Source organism: Eschrichtius robustus, chromosome 1 (assembly GCF_028021215.1).
Source record: "Eschrichtius robustus isolate mEscRob2 chromosome 1, mEscRob2.pri, whole genome shotgun sequence".
Classification (NCBI taxonomy): domain Eukaryota; kingdom Metazoa; phylum Chordata; class Mammalia; order Artiodactyla; family Eschrichtiidae; genus Eschrichtius; species Eschrichtius robustus.
The window spans coordinates 182,230,807-182,236,506 of record NC_090824.1 but is presented as its reverse complement, the minus strand read 5'-3'; the positions used below and the strand labels follow the sequence as shown (position 1 = coordinate 182,236,506).

The following is a 5,700-nucleotide window of genomic DNA, read 5'->3' as shown; positions in this document are numbered from 1 at the left end:
GAGGCTCGTGATGGGTCCTGCTTGTAGTGTCTGGTGAGCTCTGATGGGTCCTGCTTTTAGTGTCTGGTGAGCTCTGGGAAGCACTGACATGGCAGACTAGTGTCGGGCTTGACTTGGGAATAGATTTTTTAATCCTTACCTTTTATTTAGTCATTCATTTATTTATGGCTGTGCCGCTCGGCCTGTGGGATCTTAGTTCCCCAACCAGGGATCGAACTGGGGCCCAAGCCAGTGAAAGCACTGAGTCCTAACCACTGGAACACTAGGGAATTCCCATATTCTTCCCTTTCAAAACACAGTAACTATTGGTACACTTTTGAGGAAGTAAGTAGCCCAGATAAGGAGGCTCTTAATGAAAATGGGACTTTTATTTATTTTTTAATTTTTGGGCCACGCAGTTCCCCGACCAGGTATTGAACATGGAACCCCATCAGTGGAAGCGTGGAGTCCTAACCACTGGACTGCCAGGGAGTTCCCTGAAAGTGGGCTTTCTAGATAGAGGACAACATGAGTGTGCCCATGTGTCTATTTGTGTTTATCATTCCCTACGTTGAGATTTGGTTCAGCAGCTCTGGACGTTCCTATCTCTGGCCAGTACCGCGCCTGTTTCTGCAGACACTTATTTTGGAGAACACTGACCACGTGGTCTGGGTCAGGCCTTACCCCATCTCCCTCTAAGCCATGGTTGCCCTCGAGTGGCTGTTCCTAGCCTGCATTTATTGAGCACACAAGATGGTTTAATGCCACAGCCCTACATAGTGTATGTGCTATTTCTGTAATTCCTTTTCTTTGAAACATTCTTAGTCTATGAAGACTTCAAAAACTCATGGGTGGGCTCGTTCTCTGTCTAGCTGTGGCTGGCTGAGGCTGTGCGGCGGCATGGGGACGGTAGCCTTGCCCCGCTACTGCAGCACTAGGGTGTCAGTTGGTCCCGCCCAGAACACTTCAGTTCTGCCCTGCAAGGATAGATATATTTGATAACTGATTGGTGTGTCCCTTTAATATAAGAAAATGGAAACTGAACAGCCAGAGGAAACCTTTCCCAACACCGAGACCAATGGCGAATTTGGTAAGTGCCCTGCTGAAGATATGGAAGAGGAACAAACTTTTAAAAGATCTAGAAACACTGATGAGATGGTTGAATTACGCATTCTGCTTCAGAGCAAGAATGCTGGGGCAGTGATTGGAAAAGGAGGCAAGAATAGTAAGGCTCTCCGTACAGACTACAATGCCAGTGTTTTATTCCCAGACAGCAGTGGCCCCGAGCGCATATTGAGTATCAGTGCTGATACTGAAACAATTGGAGAAATTCTGAAGAAAATCATCCCTACCTTGGAAGAGGGCCTGCAGTTGCCATCGCCCACTGCAACCAGCCAGCTCCCGCTCGAATCTGATGCTGTGGAATGCTTAAATTACCAACACTCTAAAGGATGCGACTTCGACTGCCAGTTGAGACTGTTGATTCATCAGAGTCTGGCTGGAGGAATTATTGGGGTCAAAGGTGCTAAAATCAAAGAACTTCAAGGAACACTCAGACAACAATCAAGCTTTTCCAGTAACGTTGTTCTCAATCCACTGAGACAGAGTTGTTCTTATTGGAGGAAAACCTGATAGGGTTGTAGAGTGCATAAAGATCATCCTTGATCTTATATCAGAGTCTCCCATCAAAGGACGTGCTCAGCCTTATGATCCCAATTTTTACGATGAAACCTGTGATTATGGTGGTTTTACAATGATGTTTGATGACCGCCGTGGACGTCCCATGGGATTTCCCATGCTGGGAAGAGGTGGCTTTGACAGAATGCCTCCTGGTCAGGGCGCGCGTCCCATGCCTCCATCCAGAAGAGATTACGATGATAGGAGCCCTTGTCGAGGACCTCCTCCACCTCCTCCTGGACGAGGGGGCCGGGGTGGTGGCAAAGCTTGGAATCTTCCTCTTCCTCCACCACCACCCAGAGGAGGAGATCTAATGGCCTATGACAGAAGAGGAAGACCTGGAGACCGTTATGATGGCATGGTTGGTTTCAGTGTTGATGAAACCGGGGACTCTGCAGTAGATACATGGAGCCCATCAGAGTGGCAGATGGCTTATGAACCACAGGGTGGCTCTGGATATGATTATTCCTATGCAGGGGGTCGTGGCTCATACGGTGATCTTGGTGGATCTATTGTTACTACACAAGTAACTATTCCCGAAGATCTGGCTGGATCTATTATTGGCAAAGGTGGTCAGTGGATGAAACAAATCTGTCATGAGTCAGGAGCTTCGATCAAAATTGATGAGCCTTTAGAGGGGTCCAAAGATTGGATCATTACATTACCATTACAGGAACGCAGGACCAGATACAGAATGCACAGTATTTGCTGCAGAACAGTGTGAAACAGTATGCAGATGTTGAAGGATTCTAATGCAAGGTATTTTTTCTTTTTTATAGTGTGAAGCAGTATTCTGGAAAGTTTTTCTAAGACTAGTGAAGAACTGAAGGAGTTCTGCATCTTTCTTTTTTTTATTTGCTTCTGTTTAAAAAGCCAACATTCCTCTGCTTCATAGGTGTTCTGCATTTGAGGTGTAGTGAAATCTTTGCTGTTCACCAGATGTAATGTTTTAGTTCCTTACAAACAGGGTTGGGGGTTGGGGGAGGGTGTGCAAAAACATTGAAATTTTGAAACAGCAGAGTGAGTGAATTTTAATTTTTCTTCATTGTTGGTGGTTTTAAAAGAAAATCCCCCCATGTAATTATTGTGAACGCTTTGCTTTGTGGTCACTGTAACATTTGGGGGGGTGGGATAGGGAGGAGAAGTAACAATAGTCCATATGTCCCTGGCATCTATTCAGAGCAGTGTGCAGAATGTAATGCTCTTTTGTAAGAAACGTTTTATGATTTTTAAAATAAATTTAGTGAACCTAAAAACAAAAACAGAAACTCATGGGTGATATTTTCTGCCAGTGTGGGTCCCCGGAGCACCCAGCATGGTGATGAAGGGCAAGGAAGCCTGGGCTGCAGTGCGGACTCTGCACAGCGGCCGGGGCACCTGCCACCCACCCGGGCGGGCCTCAGCCACCAGAGCACAGGAGGACTTATGTGCAGTGTTTTAGACAGAAGGCTTTTTTTTTTTTTTTTTAAATTTATTTATTTTTGGCTGCGTTGGGTCTTTGTTGCTGTGCACAGCTTTCTCTAGTTGCGGCGAGCGGGGGCTACTCTTCGTTGCGGTGCGCGGGCTCTAGGCATGCGGGCTTCAGTAGTTGTGGTGCGCAGGCTCAGTAGTTGTGGCTCATGGGCTCTAGAGCACAGGCTCAGTAGTTGTGGCGCACGGGCTTAGTTGCTCTGCAGCATGTGGGATCTTCCCGGACCAGGGCTCAAACCCGTGTCACCTGCGTTGGCAGGCAGATTCTTAACCACTGCACCACCAGGGAAGCCCCAGACAGAAGGCATTTTCACTGTAACTCATCACTCGAATACTTTCTGCACTGTGCTTTCACTGCTGAGGGCGAGGGTTCAATCCCTGGTTGGGGAAATAGGATACCACAAGCCGCGCGGTGCGGCCAAAAAAAAAAACAAACAGAATTCTCTCCTAGTTTTCATGAAATTCTCAAGTTACAAATGATACTTTACCATTCTTTATATCACAGGAAGCAAAATAAAACCAAATTAGTTAACTGTAAATGGGCATGAACCATCTTAGTGGAGTGGTGGAAGTGTTCTAAATCTAGATTGTGGTGATGATTGCACAAGTAGGTAAATTTGCTAAAAATCATTGAATTGTACACTTAAAATAGAGGAACTGTGGAATGTGAATTACATCTCAGTAAAGTTACTCACAGGGCCCAAATTAGTTGCAGTGCATCATATGACCACAGAAGGTCAGCAAAGAGTTTTCCACAAACCTATCTCCAAGGGGGACATCATCAACCACTGGCTGCGGCTGCCCTTCACCACAGAAACTCCTCTGTCCTGGGTCTCAGGGGCTTGAAGTTACCAAACACCAGAGTCAGGTATCAGGAATAAGGAAATATTTTCAAATATTGGCATATGCAAATCTACAATGATCGGAGCTATCAAATCGTTTAATCCATGATATATACAATTAAGTAAGAAATCTCACACCCCAATCTTCAATAAGCAAACTAGAAATTCAGTCCTATTGGAAATATTAAAGTCCTTTAAAACTAGTTTTGGACTAATTATACGTTCTAGTAAATATTATACAAACTTTAAAAAAATCGTTTTTCTTTTTTTCATTTTTTTGTTTTGTTTTATTTATTTTAATTGGGCCATGTATCTTTTTTTTTTTTTTTTTTTTTTGCCCGTGCCGCATGGCATGCAGGATCTTAGTTCCCCGACCAGGGATTGAACCCATGCCATAAGAGCATTTAGTATCCCAGACCTCACTGTCTCATGACTTTGATTTCAAAGTTTTCAAGTCAGGCAGTGGTTATTTTTAACAATTCATCCTGGGGGGAATTCCCTGGCCGCCCAGTGGTTAGGACTCCATGCTCTCACTGCCGAGGGCCCGCGCTCCATCCCTGGTCGGGGAAATAACATCCCACAGGCCTTGTGGAGCGGCCAAAAATAAAAATAAATAAAAAGAAAAAAAAATTCATCCTGACTAAACTACAGCAACAAAACCAAAAGCAATGTTACAGATGATACAACGTGTAGAATGAATAATGGCTGTCTGTTTTAATGGAGGACTCATGGCTGATCCAGCTCTTCCACTAACTCCCTGGGTCACTTAACCAGCCCAACCTCTGTTCCTCTGCTTTGACCTTGGCATTTAGTGATACTGTGAAGAAACGACTGACCCTCAAATTTCTGAGAAGAGTAAATATGAGTAATATTTCATCAGACCCTATAGTTTCTTATCCCTATGAGCACAGTTTCTACATTCTCGGTACTGAAGTCATTAACCCAAGAAAGCATCGTTCAGATTGCCTGTAACCAGAGTTCATGAGCGAAATGGCCTTAGGCTGAAACTGGCCATAATGAAGGCAGAGGCATCTGCTTTGATCTGGTTCACCTAGGTTAAGATTTTGACACATGAAGACTTTATTTAGACGAATGTTACTTCACTTACAGTTATTTATAAATATGCTCAAAATGTGACTGACTGAAAATTTTCCAGCTCACAAGTCTCCGCCCTTCTTCATCTTAACATGGCTGCACTAAGAGGAAGTATTGCCAGCCTAGAAATGGCTGTGGTTTTCAGTGTCTTAGGAGGTTTACCTTCCCATAATCCGATTTACTGTTTTTATGTTCTTGAAAGAAATAAATTAGTAATGAGAGAGAGACTGTACTCCTTTTATTTTTTATTTTTTTAAATTTTATTTATTTATTTATTTATTTATTTTTTATTTATTTATGGCTGTGTTGGGTCTTCGTTTCTGTGCGAGGGCTTTCTCTAGTTGTGGCAAGTGGGGACCACTCTTCATCGCGGTGCGCAGGCCTCTCACTATCGCGGCCTCTCTTGTTGCAGAGCACAGGCTCCAGACGCGCAGGCTCAGTAATTGTGGCTCACGGGCCTAGTTGCTCTGCGGCATGTGGGATCTTCCCAGACCAGGGCTCGAACCCGTGTCCCCTGCATTGGCAGGCAGATTCTCAACCACTGCGCCACCAGGGAAGCCCTGTACTCCTTTTAGAAGATTTCTCCATGTTAATTAGTTATTTGAAAGGTTTTATTGATTACTTTTTTTATCTAACT

At 44.3% G+C, this 5,700-nt stretch overlaps 1 pseudogene; it reads left to right on the top strand.

Annotated features, from left to right (window-relative positions):
• Window positions 1-227: 227 nt before the first annotated feature.
• LOC137761600 (heterogeneous nuclear ribonucleoprotein K pseudogene) lies at window positions 228-2,618 on the top strand (annotated as a pseudogene).
• Window positions 2,619-5,700: the final 3,082 nt, after the last annotated feature.